This window comes from Ursus maritimus, unplaced genomic scaffold, assembly GCF_017311325.1.
Source record: "Ursus maritimus isolate PB19 unplaced genomic scaffold, ASM1731132v1 scaffold_4, whole genome shotgun sequence".
NCBI classification, from domain to species: domain Eukaryota; kingdom Metazoa; phylum Chordata; class Mammalia; order Carnivora; family Ursidae; genus Ursus; species Ursus maritimus.
The window spans coordinates 75,130,285-75,152,570 of NW_024426552.1; the positions used below are offsets into that span (position 1 = coordinate 75,130,285).

The window sequence follows — 22,286 nt, forward strand, 5'->3', positions numbered from 1 at the left end:
CGCCCTTCATGTGCTGGCCTCAACCCTCTTCCAGTTTTCGTCTACAGCTTCTTCCCCATGTTCCTTTCTTACCAACCAGACTAACATTTTACAGCGCGTGCTTGCCTGTGCTATTCCTGTGTTCCTGCTCCTGCTGTTAGTGTTAACTCTAAGGCGTGCTTCAAGACCCAGCCCAAAGGAGTCTTTTAAGCCCCTAGAGAGAGGTCCTCTGCTTTGGTGATATTTGGGAACTTTTCCCTAAAATAGTGCTTTTTAAGTTATAATTACTTGGTGATGTGTCAATTTCTTCCAATAGACAGGGAGCTAGCTCTTCAAGGGCAGTAACGTGTTTTGTGTGTGGCCCCTTTGAAGAGTTTGTTGGGTGAACGGTCGCATTCAAGTGGCAGTGACCAGAAGTGTCCACCAGATGGCAGTGTGTGGACATTTTTCCCTTACCAATCAGAAGGGAGGGGATGGGTTTATAGCAACTTGACTTTCATCTCTGTCCTTGCAGACAGACAAACAAATTTCTGCAGACATCGGGACTTTTGACTAGGCAGTAGAATTCACACTGCTGAATTGGACCCTCAGGCAGCCATTGTATTCCCTACAAATCGCTGCTTTCTGAAAATATTCCTCCTTTAGGCTGAGAAAGGATTATACTGTTTTGTGTTCTAGGACAGAGGAACTTGGATTTGAGTTTAATCGTGAGGCACAAAGCGACCATCTTTTCAGCACTTAGAGAAAATGTCCCTCATTACCCACTGATTGCTGCCATCCATTGAGGTTCCTTAACCTCCTGCCCACCTCCATCTACAAGGACCAGACAGCAAGCCAAAGTCAGCCAAACACATGGGCTTCCTTTTAAAGATTGGGTCTTCCTGGTTCCTGCCTGCTTCCCACTCAAGAGCTTGGCGGGTCAGGTTCAGAAGACCTACAGGTACTCTAAGCATAGAGCCTCTGGCCTCTTTACCTGTGAACCCTATGTTCAGCTGTGGAGCTCCTCATAAATAAAGGGTTTCCAAACGGAAGACATCTCCTATCCAAATGAAAAGCTGAGAGAAACATGCCCAAATGACTTCCTACACCAAAAAGTCCAAAGGCAAAAGGGGCTTATCTTTCTACATCTTTCTGTTTCTTCAACTCTGCTCCATTCACTCACTTCCCCTCTTGCTACTTTGTAATCTCCTGCATTATTTCTACAACCATTCATGATGCTCTAATTCTTTCAAACTTGTCCTATTCCCATAGACTTCTTTCTCCACTGTGAGAGGAGTGGAATCAGAGACAAGAAGATTCTAGAGAGCTCTACTTCTTTTAACCGAACAAGGCTGTCTAAGTTCTAAGGGCATCTAACTCTGTGCCCCCCCCCAGCCCCTTCCTTACCAGGCAAAACGCCATGTTCAATGAATAGTAGAGTGGGTAAGCCACACCACAGGCTCTGGAGTCAGCAGCAGACCTGGGTCAAATTCTGGTTCTGTCACATCCTAACTGCGAACCTGGATGAATTGCTTACCTTCCCCAAATCCTATTGCCAATTAAATGACAAGGCATGTAAAGTGTTCAGCACATGCTGGTGCATGGGGCACTAAATACATGTTAGCAACCACTATTAACATTAGCAGCAACACCTTGCAGAAAGCATGGCTCCCCAGAAGCAATTCTTGGTACTATACTCAACACAGCTTCAGAAACTTCTAAGAGCACAAAACTCTTCATAAATCATGCCAGGACCTATCCTTTCAATGAGCTCTGTGTTGCTTTCACGGATTTATTTTTTCATTCACTAGGACTTACTAAGCCTATAAGCTACGGCAAGTTCAAGGGCAAGCTCAGAGGAGGCTGATACAAGGATGCCTAGACATGGGCTCTCTTCTCAAGGAGCTCGTGGCACACTGAGTAGGTCCACTTACAAACGATTACAGTGTCAACGGGATTGGTGCTCTAACACAATAGGTACAAGATACAGCAGGGAGAGGGAGCCTGAGCTCCGGCACTCCTTGTAAGGCATTGTAGACCCTTTGTGATGTAACCCTTGCCTTTCTTGGCACTGACTGTTCTCTCTGGATGGACTACCTTCCTGCCTCGAAAATCCCTACCAATCCTCCAAGTCTCTGCCTAAAGGTAGTGTCGCACGAGAAGTCTTCTCATCTCAGTCAAGGAGACTTAGGGGCTCCTTCTCCCATTGGCTATGATCTCGTTGAAGGTGGGAGCCACATACTTTTACTTTGCCCCCTCACACTTGGCTCAGTGCCCAACCCAAAATGACACTGAGTAAAAGTGACGCACAGGTGAGACCTGCCTCGATGCCCACCCCACGCAACCAGGGTTGCCTGCGATTCAGTCAGTGCAAGGAAAACTAGCTAATCTGATAGAAGGTCGCGTGTCCCCAAGTCACACAGACCTATTATAGGAAAGCTCCACTGCCACAGAAAGTCTTCTAATGTTGTCCACTTACACCACTTTGGCCTAGTTCTATTCTTCAGAACAACGCACAGTAAATGCGTCCATATTCTATTCAACAGAGCAGCCCTTCGTATATATGAAGACATCAGACAATTTAAGATCCTCCTTTGTGTTTTTCCCCTTCAAACACAACACAGCTAATTAAGCCATCATTAACATACATTTTTAAAGCACCTAACATATGCTGAGTACTCCTTAGATGCTTTGTGCATCAAGATTTAATGCTGACACCTCCACCACCACCCCCACACACATACCGTAAGTTTTGACTTGTTTCATCATGTCGGTTTCAGTCCTGTGTTCTAGAAGCTCTAGACCATTTTAGATTTTAATCCCGTGACATCATTATGAATATGGCATTCATTAATTGAAAACATGTGCTAAGCATCATACCAGGCCCCTTTTTAAATTCTCATATTGAACTGAAAAGATCAACAACCATACTGCTTCTTTACATGTTTGAGGCTGAACAGTCAGAGAGATTAAGCCCTGTCCCCTGTCTCTTTGCTGATAGGTGTCAGAGACAAGACAAAGTTGAGGATGCTCAGCCTTCCTCGAAGCTACCATCCTTTCCTCTAGCCCATGCTATCTCTTTGTGCCAGTCCCTAGCATCTACTCTTCATCTTAGTCTGGTGTCCTCTGCAAATCCGGACATCCCCTCTTCTAGTTTACCTTCCGGGTTGTTAATAAAAAGTATTGACAAGGAAAAAGGCTTTGGTTCTTGCTAAAGACCTCTGTCTAGCTTACACAGAGCTGTTCAGCAATCCCTAAGAGACATTCGTGTTAACCAACTGTGAAACCAGTGACTAGGACATGATCCTGCTCAGAGTTCACCATCTCATGGACAATCAGACCACAGGAGGTCATGGTAAGTCCATTGCTAAAATGTCCTCATCCTGCTGATTTACCAGTTTAGTGGCACAATAAGAAAAGGAAATGTGGTATGTCTAACAGCACCTGTTTGCGGTAAACTTGCATTAACTTCTAGTGATGGGAGCCTTTTCATCAAAAATGCCCACAAATCAATTGGGTAATGATCTGTTCCAAATATTTCAGCAGGAACCTAGATAAAACTCATACAATTTCCTGGCTTCAGTGTTTATTCCCGTGATAAGATACAAATAAACCTCTTAATTAAAAGGAGAAGATGTCATGAGTTTAGCAATATTATCTGTTCTATTGAAAAGCAACCCCACTCACACCCCCAGTTAACATTTCAATGTTAAGGTTGGCAGCAGAACCTGCCACTTCTTTGTTTTCGAGGGTGATGTCCCATCAGTATTCCAGATCCCTTTTCCTCTTCAGTGCCTCTATGTCACCTGGCAGAGTGGTGGACTAAATATTCATAACCCCCAAATTAAAGATTAAAAACTTTTCAAAACTGTAGGAACAAATGTTTGCCTGTGAGGCATGTGGATCTCTGAAGTCAGCTTCCAAGAAAGTGCTTTCTTCCACGAGCACATGAAATCCAGAGGATGCGGATGGTGCACAGCTACCATCATTGTAATCCCAGTGCCGGGAACATGGTAAGTGCTCGAGAAGTATTTGTTATAGCAAATGGGGAGGAGATGGTAATGAAAATATGTACCCCTTTCAGAAACTCAAAGCTTGAAATTCATCCTCAAACAATGATTTACAGGATGACCTTTAGAGAAAGCAGATCTGGTCAGAGGACTATGGGAAGGGTTCCTGAAGATTCTTAGAGGAGTATGGGAAGGCCACAGAGAGAGGCAAGAAAAGACAAAAGAGAAGACAAGGGAAGGGCCATGAGCTGCACAGAAGCAGTGGAATGAGCCATGATCATGGACACAGAGGTCCAAGGTTGAGACCCTGATGGCCCACTATGAGCTGTTTGCCATGGAATAAATCTCATGCCTTACAGAACCCCATTTCCTAACTGATGTGACAGACACAAGAAGCCGCATCTCACAGGAGTGCCGTGAGCCTCAGACGAGGTAAAGAATATAAAAGCACATTATCAAACACATACCACCTACACCTAAATCTGCACTGGAGTCACCTTCAGTGGAGTCACCTTCAGTGGAGTCACCTTCAGTGGAAGGCCTGGAGACAAAGCAGTGCATGACCGAACAGACTTAGGACGGACTAAGAGTTTGCTTCCTACATGTGAACTCTTGGGCGAACTTGAAATGTTTCTGACTTTGGAAAAACACTGACCTCCCCCAGGTAGAGAAGACAGTGCTTACGCAGTTTCAGAGCAGCTGAGAGATGGAGCCGTGCAAGTTTTCATCCGGCGCTGGGTTCCCTCTAGTCAGCGAACCCTCAGCTCATCCTAAACTGAAAGTATCATCTTTTGCGGAGAACCAATCATCCCCATTCTGGTGCTGATAGAACAGTATCTCTAGCCAGTTGGGCCTGAAATCTGGGTCTTCATTGCCAACCCCTGCACCAGCCTAAGGAGAGGGACATCCCAGAGCTGTCATCCTGAGAAACCTTTGAACTGCTCTGAACTCCAGTATTCTCATCTGTCAAATGGAGATGATACTTCCTGCCCCATGTTGTTTCAGCATTTTATGAGAATCAACAGATTGATATGAAAGTTTTTAAAAACTCTAAAATGCTACTAAAAATAGATGGTCTTAATAATTGCAATATTTTAGGAATACAGCTGAACAACTGTATATCCTTTGTGTATCCTGTACATAGAAAATTGCGTCTAAAAATCTCATATTCAGTAATACCAAAAGATAGTGGTTCAAAGAAGTGTGACAACTACTTGTATAATTGTTCTACTTGTTCTCTAGGTAAATAGCTTGAATCTATGGAGTTCTGATGCTGAAGAAATTAAGAAAATCAACACCACATTAAAGGTGCAATTTTTTTTTAAAGAAATACATTAATGAAATGGTGGGAAGTGGACTGACAGCAAAGTAGGTTTGGAAGTGTTTGGTTTTCCTAATTAAATGGAGCTAATGAGTTTCTCTGCTAAGCCTGAGCTCTGGGCTAAACGGTCTAACGAGCCTCAGATTCTGTGATCTCAATAAGGGATGGCCAACTGGCAGCTGGAAATACCTGTGTCCTGGTGTGATTCATCCCTCACATCTTTGAGTGAACCCTTCCCATCAGAATGCAGAAGCAGGTCAGAAGCACCAAGGGGAGTTGAAGTTAGATCCTACCGGGATCTACTCAAGGCACCTTAGCCCCATGTCACTAGGAGGTACAGAGAATCTCAAGCCACCACAGATCACAAATCAGAGCTAGGAACAAAATGGCAAAGAGGAGATGAAATTTAATTTGGCCAACGATAACTGAGCATGGAGGGGGGTGGGATACAGAGATACAAAAGGCATGCCCCCCTGTAAAGCTTTGAAACAAATTGAGGAGATAAATGTACAGAATAAAAATAAAAGACAATTTAAAACATTCTCAGTGTCTCCATGGTGTCTCCAGATGTAATCAATCCTTCAACATAGTGGATGAAGCCATTTATGACGTGGCCAGCCTCTCTCTCCATTTCTGGCCCCATCCTAAACTTCTCACCCATATACACGAGGAGCAGGAAGGGAGCTTCTTTCAGCCTTGGTGTGGCTTTTTGGGCACCCATTCCTCTGTGTGGGTTGCCCTTTCTGCCCGAGATGCCCTGTTCTTCCCTCTGGACATAGTCAATTGCCCAGAGCCATGTGGGCTGTGAAGCCTTTCATAGCTCCATTTCTCCCAATTCTCAAACTCTAAGCTCATTCCTCTTATGGAACTTGGCACTTCTGTCTCTGTCATTTTATCCCTATTCACTTCTCAGGTCTCCACTTAAATACAACTTGGAGAAGCATTCTTTGATACCTCACCAACATCTAAATCAGGGCTTCATCTTATTTTCTACTAGAATACTCTTCTCTTATGTTGTAACACTTATCATGGCTTTTAAGTGAGTAATAAATAAATAATATTTGTCTGAGTACACATGCACACAAATGCTCAAGACTATAACTTTGATACATTTCAAGGGCTGTTTTGTTCATTATTGTTGATTCCAGCACACATTGGTGCTCAATCAATATTTGTTGAACAAATTCCTCAAAGTGCTCAGAGCACTTTGTATAATCTTTAAACAGAACACTTAATCCATAGTAATGTAATTATTTATCTGCATTTTTATCCCCATCTCTGGATTTTTGAGCTACTCAAGTCTTCGTGAGGCAGCCCCCAGATCATCCTGTATTTGGCAGTATTCTAGATCTTACCACCTTGTATCTTAATTGGCTTCTATCTGTCTGCCAGCTGCTTATGGCAGGAAAGGAATGTTTACCAGTATATCCCAGGTGCCTAACACTGTGTCTAGCACACAAATGGTTTCTAAGACAATGAATGAATGAATGAATGAATGAATGAATAGAACTTCTTTTCCCATTTTCTCCTGACCCTCCAAAGTACTCTTCAAATGTTGGAAGAATTTTATGTCCCAGCACTCTGGTATCTCATACACCTTCTGTGCATGAGTTTCCTACTTGGAGCACATCCAGTAAAACCCATAACACTTCAGATTTGCAGAATAGATGCACAACAAGGGCATTCACTTGCTTAAAAAAAATTATTATTTTTTCTCCATAAAATGATGCAGAGACCTGTAGGCATGAAGGTTCCCCCCCCCCAATTGAGTTTAAAGGATTACATGATTTACTGAAAACTGCTATTGGTGAATTTTCCAAGGAGAGGCATATTCTATAAAGTTCGATGTAATCTGGTAAATTGTCTCTCATTGCCAGGTAGGACCTGGCTGGTAACATGCCCTCCGTAAACACTGCGCTTGCTGTGGCATGGGCGTACCCAAGCAAGCCCGAGCGTGGGGCCAGGTTAGCAAGGGGAGTCCAAGCTGCATCGGACAAGGAAGCTGGAGGAATAAGAGGAGCTGAATGAGAATATGGCATGTCGGCAGGGTACATGACAGCCTCTCCAAATACCTGAGGGCTACCACCCAATTAGACTTCATGTGTATGCCTCAGAAGAAAGACTCAGGGTGGGGGTGAGATTTATTTTTAATGTAAGGAGAAATGACTTAACAGAGTTGCACAAAAGAGAAGGGGCTGCCATGGAAGGGATGGGCATCCCAGACAGCAGCCTGGTGCAAGACCTGAACAAGAGAACAATGGTGGCTTGAGCTGTGGGGGACGCGTAAGCATCTCATTTGGGATTGGAGAGAGTGCGGAAGAAGTAATGAATACTGATGACCACCATTGACCGAGGCAGGTACTGTGCCGACGCATTTAATCCCCCACGACATCCTAAATTGTGAGGGTCCTCTTATTACCCTGTGTTTCACTGAGACCCAGACTGAGGCACACAAAGCCGAAGAAGGTGCCCAAGATCAGCCAGCGAAGGCTGGCATCAGGATTCAAGCCATGGTCCGTCCAACTCCAGAGCCTGTGCTTTTAGCTGCAAAGACCGCTGAAGTCCCATGCCCATCTAATATCCTGGGACTCTCTGAATATTGAGGTATCAAGAAAACAATCAATAAACCATCTCAAATGTAACTAATGGAGCTGAGTCCTTCGCCTTCTCCTTTCCCTTTGTCCTCCAGTGTAACTCCTATGCTTGCGGACACAGAGCATCTAACTGGGTTTCAGGATTACTGTGTGTCTCTGTGTATATGTGTGCATAGATCTGACAGGGCTAGTTCATTTCAAGTAACCAAGTATGTCTTTGGACAGCTCTTGTCAAGATCCAATAGAAGAGCCAATTCCAAAAATATGTTCCTTTAGTGGTTTTTTAGGGTTCTCTGCTCTGCACGGATTGACAATGTGGTAACAAGAGACATTCTGGAGACTGGATTTAATGCAACCATATGCTAGACAGAATGAGAACCCATATTGCAGCAGACCAGCCGGTACATTTCCATGTTAACAGAAGCTTGATTGCAAATTACATTTAGTCTCAACAGCTCAGTTCACTGCACACAGATGCCATGGGGGACTGTAAAGTTAGCGAGATGTGGGGGAGTACAACTAACATTTTTTTTTTTTTGAAAAAAAAAAATCCTTCAGCTGATAGAATGCCAAGGAGCATCAGCGCTGATGCTGAAAAGAAAATGCTGCTATATTTGTTTTGCCAGGAAAGGAAAAATAATCATTGTCGCGAGTTGTTAGTCAAATTATGAATACGAGCTCGGCTGGTAATTGTCTGATAATACAAACAGTGATATTAGGGCTGTCAGATGCTGCATGCGCTGCTTGACAGCTAACACGCACACGCTCTCTGAACGAGGAGTTGGTTCGCTGATTCCAAAAGTCAGGCAGACAGAAGGGCGGCTGAGAGGAGAATTTCCCCAGGATTCTGGCCCCACGTCTAGGACTCGATATGGGTCAGCCTTCCAACGTGTGGTCAGCATCTGCCCCACGGAGAGGAGAATCTGTGGAACTGTGGAAAGAACACGACATGGGTTTGAGTTGCCGGTCTGTCTCCTCCTTACTGTGCAACCCTAGGTAAGTCATTTAACCTCTCTGAGCATAGGTTTTTCCACTTCTAAAATGAGAATGAGAATTCTCAACCAGGTCCTTCTCCCAAGACTATCGTGAAGATCAGCTGAAGACAGTGAACACGTAGTTCTCTATAAATGTTGAGGCTGTAAGTCGCCTTTTTGGCTGGGTTTCTTTTTGTTCCCATTTTAAGAGCTGAGCTGAAATGATTTCTTGTCCATTTTCTCATGGTTGGAGCAGAATTCTTTCATCTAGATACAAGCACCCTTGAGTTAGAATCATTCTTCTTCTTTCTGCTGAAGGGTCTGGCCACAGGGCACTTCTCACCAACAGCCCACCCTGACTCCTTTATCACATGCTTTCCCCCTAGGGAAGCTGGAGGCTCTCAGCAAGTCCAATCTGGTAGGCACAATGCCCTCATTCTTTCCATTCTCCTCTTCTCCAGACTCCACACTGTGGTAGAGTCTGTTGTGCTTGACAATACATATTCTCCCCTTAGACTCTAATTCCCAGAACCCCTTGCAGTTAAGAGTGGCCATCTAGCTAGGTTCTGGCCAAAGAAATATGAACAACAGTGAGGTCGACAACTTCCCAGCCTTATCTTTAAGTTATCTATGCATACATGACCCATTCTCATTCTTTCTCCATCCACCAGTTCAGGGCAAAGGGCCTATGAGAGGACAGAGCCACACAGAGAAGGAATCTGTGCCCCCGAATGACTGTCTGGAACAGAACCCCTGCCAACCTGCACTGGGCTAGGAAGTGAATAAGAAATGAAGTCTACCTTCTTAAACTTCTGTGGTTAATTGGCTGGTTGTTAAAGTAACCAGTCTGACTTAAAACTCAGATGATCATCTATCTTATCTCACTACCTAAAGAACGTTGTTACCAGAAACACAGTCAGCGTCGCATCAAACACTCCGGGAACATTTTCACACCTCCAAGCCTTTGCTTACCTGGCAACTTTCTCCCCCCCCCACCTCCCCCGATCCTCAGTCCCGACTACACTTGGCTACCAAGCAAACTCCCGCTCCAGCGTCCAGCTCTGAAGTATCACCCAGATGCAGTTAATCACTCTCTCCTTTGGGCCTTTCACAAATACATGCATACCCCTTATTTGATTATAGTGGAATTATGGTTTACATAGGTCTCCCTCCTCTTGAAGCAGGGACCCTTTCTTCTTCACACCCTTAATTAATGTCTGAGAAAACGTCCTTTTGTCTTTTGTCTCTGTTTTCATTCTGTATCCTTGGGATTAGGTGTCCTGAGACCGTATGTTCCAGCTTAAAGATGGAGGAGCACAGGGGCAAACATAAATGCCTCTTTAACTTTACATGTCTTATTATAGCTCAGGAAAAGCAAGGTCACGTCCTCCTTCCTAGGCGTCTACCAACCAAGGCCTGCACTTGGTACTTACAGACATGTGAAGAGCGCGAGGGCGATGGCCTGAGGAAAGCAGGCGTAACATGTTGTGGGCATAGGGAAGGCCCATTCGCGGAGGCCTCCTCCTCCCTGCTCACCCCACTCCTCTTTGCCACCCCACTGGGACTGCTCGTGATCATCCTTCAAAAGGCAAGAAGCCAAGCTGTGGCCCGTTCCCTTCTAGTCCGGCCCTGCCTGTCAATCAGGGCTGCGTGGAGGATACAAATGGGGAATTCTGTTCACAGCAGGACCTGGGTACTCACATCGAACACTTTCCCTGTAACTTAAGGACGCTCTACAGGGTTTCGTCTCCGAGGGAACAAACCACTTTAATTTTTCTTTTCCAGTGGCTATTACTGTCATTCTGTTCATTGTTTTGGTTTGGGATCTGTTCCTTCCCCCTACTTTGGGGTTTTCAGAAGTTGGTTGATTTTCTTACTTTCTTATAATTTGATACTTCGGGCTTCTCTATCTGCCACTCTGACATCCTCATCGGCATCAGCTATTTTTTTTTAGTTAACTCCTGGAGAGTGCTCAGGGATATTCAGCAAGGCAGAATGGTGGCAAGATTAGAGGCCCAGATAGGGGATGGGAAGCCCAGGTGCGTCCTAGCTCTACTACCTTTCTGGGGCACATCATTTCACCTTAGTCTCTTTGTCTCTAAAAATAGGGGGGGAAATATGAACTCTGTCTCTCCAGACTATCAGCTCCATCAGAGCAGGAATTATGTGACTTTTGTTCAGTTGTAGTCCTACGCCTGTCCCAGCACATGGCATGTGGTAGATACTCAATAAAGGTTGTTGAGTGACTGACTGATTGTCGTGAAGACCACATAAGCTAATAGACATAAAAACACTTGGCAAATCCTGTGGCAGTGTACACAGAGAAGCATTACTGTTGTACAGATGGGGAATGCACGGACTGTCCCCAATCTGAAGAGTCATTAGGCTATTTTAAGATATTGGAAGATACTTTGGCAAATATAGTTCATATATGCATAATATCATTGATGTGGCCCAGGGCTGCAATTCAAATGGAAGGCAGGGCAGAGAGACAACTGCTGTCTTAACGGAGCTGAAGAAAGGAAAAGGCAGTGTATGTTAGAACCAGAATGTTCCTGGGTAGAAAAGAGTTACAAGTCAGAGAGGAATCTTATGCTCACTTGTTCTAACAAAACAGGTTTTATTGGCTGGCCAAGAACACTGGAATCTAGAGTTGGATAAGAATTTTCCCAGAGTCACTATTTTCTAATATTTTCATATTTATTTATAATCAGACCAAATCTGAAAAATGACTTAAGGCAGAACTTGTCAAAAGAGGTCATCACAGCTGACATTTGAGCCAGTCAAATCTCTCATCTCATAGATGGGAGACTTAGGAAAATCATATGTCTCAGGTAATTCAGCTGGATGTCATATTCAGCACTGGTCACATTCTTAACACAGCTTTCTGAATCATAAATTGCTAGAGACACTAAGAATACTGGCCTATAGCAAGAAAGAAGAAGAAAACAGACACACAAAAAGAACAAAATACAACTACTTCCTGGACCCCTTATGGTTCTTCATCCCCAGGTTCCAGATCAGTTCTGGACGTAGGTATTTCCTTGCCCATGGATTCTGACACCCTCACATCCTTAAAATAAGTTTCTTTTTGTAGCGCAGCTAGCAGAGTTGGGTTTTGTTCATGAGAACCAGGAGTCTTTAGCAATCTAACTACTATTAGTTCCTGGAGGGATCAGGTGTCCCCAGGCTCGTAGCATAATGTCTTGCACAGAGAAGGTGCTCAGTAAAAGGAAGGATATTGATACTGAAGCTTCAGGAATCATCCCTAATATCTGCTCTCCTCTCTCAGATAACTTCTCCCATAAGGATCTTGTACTGTAACTGCCAACATACTTGCCCCATCTTGCTTTCTAAACCAATGTCCCCATGGCCCACCATAACCCCCATTGGTTCCCATCTAGACCCAGGTAGTAATGGGGGAGGCAAAGAGGTTAGAGACCACTGTACTAGAATCATAAGCTTATTTATTGCATCAAGTTCATGAAGCATCGACCATAAGTTATTCGATCAACAGTGAAGGAAGTAAAAGAGAACAAAATCATCATTCTAGTCTTACGACAGAAAGATGAATAAAACATAGCTCCCAGCCCTTAAGGAGCTTACAATGTGTTGGGAGACAGACACAACTAGAATATGATTTAAATATTATAATAGACACTAAATAAATAAATATTATAATAGACTCAAGTACAGAGTCCTCTGAGAACTCGGGGGTTATCCTGGGACATGGGATCAAAGAAGGCTTCAGAGAGTAGGAGACATTTGAATTGGACCATGAAACATGCGTAGGATTTCCCCAGATGGCAAGAGTCAGGAAGAAGGGCATTCTAAGCAATGGAAATAACAAGTGCAGTGACAAGTAGGGGTGGACAGATGTGACAATGATAAGGGACTATAATTCATCTGGAATGACTAGACTAGCATTGGCCAGAACATACACTGGAAAAAAATGTCCATGGTTAATAAGTTTAGGAAACGCATCCTTAATTCCCATTTAGAATATTAAAACGCATATTTGTCTATCAAATGCTCCAAGAAATCAGTGAGGAGGCTACATGGATAGTCCAGGGAATTATGGTGGAGGTCCTGAAAGGGGAGAGCAGAAACGAGTTCAAAGAGGGATGCAGGAAAGTGAGATTGCAGATGGAACACCCTCAGGACTTCATCAAATGCAGAAGAGAAACAGACGTAAAAGGTCCAGGTTTCAGCTTGTTGGACTGAATGGAAGGCAATGCGACTGGAGGAAAAAAGAGAAGTATTTGGGGAAGATAACATAGGTTTGGCTTCGGTCATGTAGAATGTGAGCTGACCACGAACAATCACATGAAGATGTCCTTAGATAGCTGACAATACAGGTCTAGTTTCTGGAAGTAATGTAGTCGTTCAAGAAGATGCTGGACAACCAGTAGAACTTTTATAGAAAATATCTAGCACTGGACAAGGCATTGGATTGAATGAACTCCAAAGTCCTTTTGGCCCAGAGGTAGCATGATTTTATGGCCAGATTCCTAGGTTGAGGAATATAGACGGTCCAGCCTCTGCCTGCTGACCACATCCAAGTGGGTAACCTCCTACAGCTGGCCATGGAAGTAATGACTGCAAAAAAAGTTTGACATTGGCACAAATCCCAGCGAAAGGAAGTGTTTTATTTTGTTTTGTCAAAGATTTTATATTTAAGTAATCTCTACACCCAACATGGGGCTCGAACTCGCAACCCTGAGATCAAGAGTTGCATTCTGGAAGTGGTTTTTAAAAAAATGTCTTTCACAAGTAAAATTTTGCAGTGACCCTGGTAAAATGGTTGCCTTTCTTTTGGCCTGGTCTCACTGAGGAGAACCACTGGAAATACAGGATATTCAAGAACAATCATGGAAACCAAGCATGTTCCTGGCAATGTACTCCACTGACCCTTCCTAGGGACCAGTGCAGCCTGGGAGAACCAAGAGAACACTGGGCTGGGGGTCAGGTGGCCAAGGTTCTAGTTCTGACCACATCATTGAGTCACTGTATGTCCTTGTAAAAATTACCTACCTTCTACACGTCTCTATACCTTTATCCACATATCTATGAAATACACTTAAATAATAATACCTGCACAGCTTATCCGAAGTTATCGGGAGGGTTCAAAGATATGGGTTTGTTTTGTGAAAGATAACTTTAGTAATGAAGAGGAGTTTATTACTAAATATGCCTCCTAAGCTGTTGGAGCTGCAAGAGGTCCTGGGTGCTGAATAATTCAATACATCATGCCTATTTTGCAGATGGGAAACCAAGGCCCAGAGGGATCAGGGCATTTACTCAAGGTGAGACAGGCAACAAAGCTGAGCCAGCAGTAAGGTGGCTTTTCTTTCTTCTAAGCACCCCTGCCTTCTAAAGACCAAGAGCTGGTACCAAGGCAGGAAAGAAATCATAGGCTGGAAAGAAAATGTGGTTGAATATACAGTATTCAGAACTCCAAGCAGCAAATAAAGCCTACAGTGTGAGTAGGTCAGCTAAACCTATTTGCCCCATATTCCCATAAAGTAGGCAGTCTTCCTTTGTTTGTGTCAGACTGAGCTGGCCACAGCTGTGTCCCTGACCCCTCAGTTCAACGATTTAACACACACTATAATGGTGAACAGTTTTATGTTGATATCCTCTCTAACCAGATTAGAAGTTCAGACATATTTATTCCACCCAAAGGAGATCCTCTCCTTTCTAATCTAAGGAAATATTTTAGGTGGGGAGCAATGAGCTGGTTTCACTCACAACACTTCTGACACCAAATGTGTGTAGGAGGATTTCCCCACACGAACCGACAACCCGGCTCTCTAGTACTAACAACAGAGAGTTGGGGCAGGTCCCACAGGCTAAGAACTCTTTCCCACAAGACTGCCCGCACTTCAGAGGCCAGTCTGTACTTCTGACCAACTGCCCCCACTACGGAGGCCAGTACCACCTGTACTTCTGACCAACCGGCTATAAATTCAGGGGGTTCCCACAATCTTCTCCTCAGATTTAATACTTCGCTAGAACATCTCACAGGACTCAGGGGAGCATTTTACTATCACAGAATTATTATGAAGGATATAAATCAGGAACAGCCAAATGGAAGAGATGCATAGAGCAGTGTATAGGGGAAGGAGCATGGAGCCTCCATGCCATTGGAGCACGCTACCTTCCTTGGACCTCTGAGTGCTCATCAACCCAGAAGCTCACTGAATCCCGTGTTGAGGGACTTCTATGGAGGGTTGATGACAGTGCCATGGTTGATGAACTCATTGGCCACTGGTGGTCGATTCAAGCTCCAGCCATCCCACCCCTGCCCCTCTCCCCAAGTTGGGAGATGAGACTGAAAGTTCCAACCCTCTAATCATACCTTGATATTTCTGGTGACAAGCCCCCATACTGAAGTTATCTAGGGACCCCCAACTACCAATTGTCTCATTAGGAAAAAAAGATACCTCATCACTCAAGAAATTCCAAGGGATTTATAGGAGTTCTGTGTTAATTTTTTTTAAAATGCTCTTATCACCCCTATCATTCAAGAAATTACAAGGGTTTTAAGAACTCTTTTGCCAAGAACCAGGGACAAAAACAAAATATATATTTCTTATTATGCCAACAGGGCCATAGTTTCTTTCCTGAACTATGGCAAGAGTACCTACTGATCTTCCTTGACCTTGCTTCCCCATCTTTTCCTCCCTACAGTTGGCATTGTTACTTTCCCACAGTGTCTCTGCTTCTTCCCCTCCCCATCTCCACAGCATAGAGGACAAGGCCCCAACCTGCATCTTGGCATTCAAACTCCTTCCGGATTTGGTCTCAATCTGTCCTTCAAGCCTTATTCCTTCTTCTTCTTTCTTCTACTCCCTCATGATGCATCAAGCTCAACCTGGACTCGCTGCTAAATCCTGAACACATGTTGGCCTTCTTCACACCAGTCTCTCACTCTAGTAGACCCTTCACCAGGGCCCACTGCTGGTTCCTTCCCACCCCCGAGGCCTTGTGTTTTTCCTGTTTCAGCATATATCTCCTTTCATAATATCGTGATGGGTGTACTTGTCCACTTCCTCATTAGATGGTCCTCATGTCAAATCATCTCTCCATTCCCCACAGAGCTCGGCTCAGTGTCCAGAAACCAGGTCTCAGGAAAATAGCTTCTATTATTTGAAGAAAAACAAATATGTACCCTACATCAGAAATGAAGACCACCATACTAAAACAACACAAAACAAGAACCAGTGTTGGCTGAAGATGAAAGTTTCCATGCATCTTCAAATCAGAGCTGGTAGCAGGTTCTCCAGAGAAGTACTTGGAAAATCATTTTACCTGCCCCCCTTCTTGTATGTGCAGTTGCCTAAGTTGCTTTGAAGTCTGTGAAATGGCCAATATCTCCAATCAGAGCAGTGTTTCCTTTCCAGACAGGAAGACTGCCGCGAAGGAGAGAAGCCACGCTTGTTTTTGCGGTCTGGGCTGCGACGATGACTCATCCACTAAAGCCAGAGGCTGTCTATTTTGATCTCTCTATGTTCAGAGTCTATTTACGGTTGCAATTTTCTTTCTTTCTCTTTCTCCCTTCCCACCCCTGGTGACTTATCGGAACGGTCACACGCATTTGACAAACGGAACCTGTATAAGGAGGGAGAGAGCATGATTGAACATGCTTTCAGCTAAAGCCCACGAATGAATGCTTGTGTTTACAGCTCTGATGATAGGGTTCCGGTAATGACTTGGCCTTTTTCTCCTTGATTGAATATTCCCCTGGGCCTGCCAGTCTGGGTTCCTGTTATTTAATGAGGACATTGGAGCGCAACCTCAAGATGTCTGCAAAAATGACCTTTTCTTTGGGCCGATTCCAAATGCAAAGAAAAGTAGAGCCCAAGTTAGACAGGGTGCTTCTGGAATACAGCTTTGGAATTCACTTTTTCCCTCCGAAGCTCAGAAGCCTGGAATCACATACTATCAGAGCCAGAGAGAACCATAGGGGTGATCTGGTTACAAGTTCTCATTCTGCAGATGGAGAAATCCAGGACCAGAGGGAAAAAGCAAGTCACTGTAAATCATACGGCAGACGCAGTCACAACAAATTCAGGCTTGGAACCCGTCTCAGAGTTGTAGTCAGTGTTCTTTTGAATGGCTGGAGATTTGAAATTAATGGCTGGCTAAAATGTCGCTTAAATAAAGGAAAAGCTTCTCTTCGTTTCCCGTGTTACATCGTGGCAGGAATATGCTCTGCTCTCCCTGTGCTCAACACGAGAGACTGGCAGCATGAGCAAAGGAACTAGCTTCTAACTGTTAGCTCAGGGTCTCACTGTTAGCTTTAAAAACCAATATAGGAAAAGTGTAAGAGCCAGCGCTGGAGGGCCTTACCTGGGACGACCCTGGAGCTCCCACATCTGCTTCACTCAGTATCTTCTCTGCATTGTTGGCTTCACCTGTGAAATGGGGCATTAGCTTACGGACTACAAGCCTTCTTCGGAAGTTTAAGTGAGAAAATATGATCAGAAAGTTCTTGGGACTGTAAAGCTCTGCTCTGCTTGTGAGAAGGATTATTACTATGTTATTAGGCTCCTATCTATGCGGTCTTACTTTCTCCGAGGTGACAATTTTATATTCTCCTGTCAAAAGAAATCCCTTCATTCTAAATGAGAGATTTTAAAGATAATTTTTAGCTGTAAATTTTTCACGTGTTCGTTGTAGGCTATTTGGAAAAATCCAGAAACATATTTTTTAAAAAGAAAATCATCTATAATCTTGTTACCTGGATATAACCACGTGCACATACAATTTGAATTGAGTTACTGTAATTTTGCCTTTTTTTGAGCTTTTTTCCCAGATCATTAAATATTACGTATATGTGTGTGTTATATGTGCATACTGTTCCAACATCAGAACGCACCATAATATATTTAAATGGTATAAATACACCTTTTAAAATGTTTTATTTGAGTAAGCTCTACACCCAATGTGGGACTCGAACTCACAACCCCGAGATGAAAGGTAGCATGCTCTTCTGACTGAGTCAGCCAGGTGCCCCTGGCATAATTAGTTTTTAACACTTAGAGAGTTTATTAGTGACTTCCTTAACATACATTAAAAGATTGCATGAATTCCCAGCTAGAATTTCTCTGAGGCTTACTATGGATAGGGTGACCCTATGTTGTTCTCTTGACCAAGACAGGACATTTTATTTTATTTTTGTTTAGAGTAGAAGGTCATACTATCAATAATTATGCCATGGCAGAAAGTATAAATCTGAACCATTCTGAGCAAAGTGGGTCATATGACCACTCTACTTACAGTTATAAGGAATTTTAAGAATATCACTGACCAGAGGCAATATGGCGTAAGGCTAAAAACAAACTTTCTAGAATCAGGCAATTTGGGTCCAAGATCTAGATTCACCATTGTTAGCAAAGTGACATAATGGCACAGAATCTCGGTTTCCTCATCTCTAAAATGCAGGCTATTACCTGAATCTCAGACTTATCTGCAGTTGAAGAAGAATATCAGTGAAAGTCTGTTGTGCTAGAATATAAGTTCTGTTGGACAGATTTTTTTTTTAATGACAGTATAATGGAGCTAGGTTCTCTTCACATCAGTATTCTTCACAAGGGCGTCCAAAACAATCCACATTCTGCCTGAATATGCAAATGATTACTCTGATAGGAGACAGAGGAATAAACCACTGACCCACACAAGGAGAATCCATATTTGCCCCTAGTTGGATCTCATTACACTTCACACAAAAGGATAATTAGTGTGCTCTGTAAAGCTGCCCTTTAGCTTTATTGACTACTGGTTAAAATAATATGCTATAGTTTGGAAATCTTTTGACCATGCCAGTCTTCTATCGTCTGATAATATTTGGGGCACTGGGATTATGCCTGTATGGTCAGTTCTAGTCGCCAAAAATAGAAGTTTAACTCTTCCTGGCACTATATATAAACTAATTCCCAATTTCCTAATGAGGAACATGCTTGAATTCTCTGAAGCCTCATACTGTCTTCCAGGCAGGAGGGGAGTGATGGGTCCCAAAGGTAGTCAAATGGTTGTCTTCTAGTTGGGTGTTTCTCTCTGAATCAGGAGAAAAAGCCTAAAATGCACATAACCTTACAAACTAAGGCCCTGGGATCTCCACATACATCACGATCATCTTGTTGGAGATGTTCTGTAGTACACAGAGCTGACCGTGCAATGAGGACCTGATAACTGACTGCATTATGATACACTTGCTCTTGTCATAATTATCGATGTGACCATTTTACAGTTCAATATTCAGTTGAGAAGTTTCATTATCCCTTTTATAAAAAGGACCTTAAGTATGAATCTCTGATTTATCAGCCTCCTTTGGATTTTTTTTTTGTACATTTCTCCTTCCTTCACTGTACCTCATACAATGCCTTGTATCGAAGTGTTTGATCAATACTTGTGAAATGAACAAAATTATTCCCACCTCCTTTCCACTGCACATCTGAAGCAATCATTCCTTTACAGTAACCCAAATTCTTTCACTTTCTCCTTCACCGGTGCTTCAGTGAAAAGAACAATAGACTTGGAATTACAATAACTGAGCTTCAAGGAGGTAACGGGGTGAAGCTGCAATTCTTTCCTACAGAAGAATTCTAATTAATTAACGTAGAAGGGCTGAGGAAACTAGAAAATGACCTCTGGAACACACTAAGCAGGGCAGCAAGCGAGATCTACCAATAGATGCTAAAATTGGTGGGTGAAAATTTAAGTGGAAACAGAATTTGAGTATGGTCTCAAAGTATCTCCTCTAAAACTATTTAGTAAGCACAAAGGGAAAAACAGTAAGTTTACAGTGGAGAAACCTGGCAGACGCCATCCTTAGCGAGTGGTCAAAGTTAATATCACCAATAGAATATGCCAGCGTAAAACACATCGTATGCCCTGGGAAGGACATGGCACCTCTGAGGTTGCCTTCCCAATGCCTTCCATGGAATCCTGAGAAAACATCAGACAAACCAAAACTGCAGGACATCCTACAACATAACTCATCAGTACTCGACAAAAGCACTAAGATAATGAAAGACAAGGCAAAACCAAGGACCATTCCAGATGGTAGCAGGCTAAGGAAACACGACAACTGACAGTGATTCAGAAATGGATCCTGGGAAAGAAAAAGGCCACTAGTGGAAAAATTGGTGAAATCTGAATGAAGTCCATACTTTAGTGAATAATAGTACTGTACCAATGTTAATTCCTTGATTTTGATTACTGCTCTAGGACTATTTAAGGTGTTAATGTAAAGAGGAGTTGCCTAAAGAGGATACAAGAGCACTCTGCTAGTTTTGCAACTTTTTTTAAGTCTCAAATTATCTCAACATAAGAAGCTTGAGAAGTAACTGAGCTTGAATGCTCACACTGCCACCATCTGTGGCATGTCCTTAGGTAAGTCACAGGTCTCTGAACCTCATCGTTCATCACGTCCAAAACTAGAGGAAGAGCACCTACCTTTTGTTAATGTGAGGACAAAAACTAAAAAAGAAACCTGAGCCCCTGCCCCCACCCTGGCTTTTTTATTTATTCATTTGAGAGAGAGAGTGCACAAATGGGAGGGGCAAGGAGAGAGGGGCAGAGAATCCCAAGCAGACTCCACGCTGAGTGCTGAGCCCTATGCGGGGTTCCATCTCATGGCCCTGAGATCACAACCTGAGCCAAAATCAAAAGTTGGACTCTTAACTGACTGTGCCACCTAGGCGCCCTCCGAGGGTACTTTTAAAACTAAATTCTGGGGCGCCTGGGTGGCTCAGTAGGTTAAGCAGCTGCCTTCGGCTCAGGTCATGATACCAGGGTCCTGGGATCAAGCCCCACATCAGGCTCCCTACTTAGTGGGGACACTGCTTCTCCCTCTGCCTCTCCCTTTCCCTTCCTTGTGCTCTCTCCCTCTCAAATAAATAAAATCTTAAAAAAAAAAAACCCTATAAACTCTTTCTTCAAAAATGTATTATTTTTATTATTATTTAGCCCCATTGCTATTTCCTGCCCCATCTATTTAGGGTTACCAGATAAAACACAGGATGCCTCATTAAATTTGAATCTCAGATAAATAATCGTTCTAGTCTAAATATATCCTATGTAATAACTGAGACACAGTTAACTTAAAAATCATATTTTTGACTAACATTCAAACCAACTGGGTATCCTGTATTTTTATTTACTAATTCTAGCAATCCTACTTCTACCCAACTTTCTTTAAGGCACCCCTTCCTTCCTTCCTTCCTTCTGCCTCTCTTTATACAGTGTTGATGCTCTCAGCTCTGAGGACCCTTTGGCATAACAATGTCACCTGAGCACCACAGCAGCCAGTCCTCTGGGAGGGAAACACGACAGTTAGTCAATGACAGGAGTTTGACTCTGGCAAAGGGAGTTCACAGGGAATGCATGACTCAGAGGAATTTTCTCTCTCTCTGCCTTGCAATTGTGCAAAATTTATTTATTTTTAAATTTTTAGGGTATTTTTTTTTACCCACCCCTTAGAGCAGCCCAGTGATCAAAGTGTTATGTAAATTGTTAAGCCACAAGGAGAAATGTCAGGACTACTGACAGCACAAAAGATGGACTACCTCTTGGGATCTGTGGGGAGCGAAAGAGAGAAAAAGGGGGAGCATTTGGGCACAACGCTTTCATGTACATTAGTGGACCACATAGGAGAAATACACCTGTGCCCATTTCCTGATGAGAAACTGAGGCTGAGGGAAGAAAAATAACTTAGACTCTCTCTACCTCACCCGGAAATGATCATCTTTTTGCTTTAGGGCCGTTCATTGCATCCACGTCTTTCTTTGCCCACCATCTGGTCATCGGCGTTCTGCTTGAAGCCCACCTCTTCTGTGAGCTCGTACCCCTGATTCTCCAAACCGTGTGTAAGGCTTGTTTTTCTGACTCTCCACATTACTTTGAGAAAAGCCTAGGGCCTTTACCTGGGGTCACAGCCACATGTGTCTGTATTTTATCTCCTTTTTGGCTTAGAGGGTAAGGATTGTGTCATGTTCATGTCAAGATTTCCTACAGTACCTCCAAAGCAAAGGTGACACTTTCTAAATCGGGAGTGAAGAGGCCCAAGTCCTGGATCAGATTTGACTTGGCTTCTTGGTAACAGCACACACCGTGGCGGCTACGATTTCCCCTTGGTAAATGGCTTCCGCTTATCCCCATCTATAATCACCCAGATGATTCCTGAGATCCTTCCGGTTCCAGCCTTCTGCCCTCTGGGACTCTGGTTTCTGATGGAGCGGGCATCTGAGTCATGGTCTCCTATTGCCAGTGCCTTCCTGGCTGCTGAGAGTGACTTCCCGTGGGTATCTTCATTTTCCGTTTCGGTTGAGACTCCCACAGTCCCTTCTCCCCACCTCCGAGGTAGATCAGAAATATTAAAAGCAAAGATCTTCTGTAGGACATGTCCCGGGCTCTAGGGACA

General features: G+C 43.5%; 1 protein-coding gene across 1 annotated transcript in view; it reads right to left on the reverse strand.

Moving 5' to 3' along the window:
- TPRG1 (tumor protein p63 regulated 1) overlaps positions 1-22,286 on the reverse strand; it is a 207,473-nt gene that overhangs the window by 157,687 nt on the left and 27,500 nt on the right. The gene's annotated exons all lie outside the window — the stretch shown is intronic.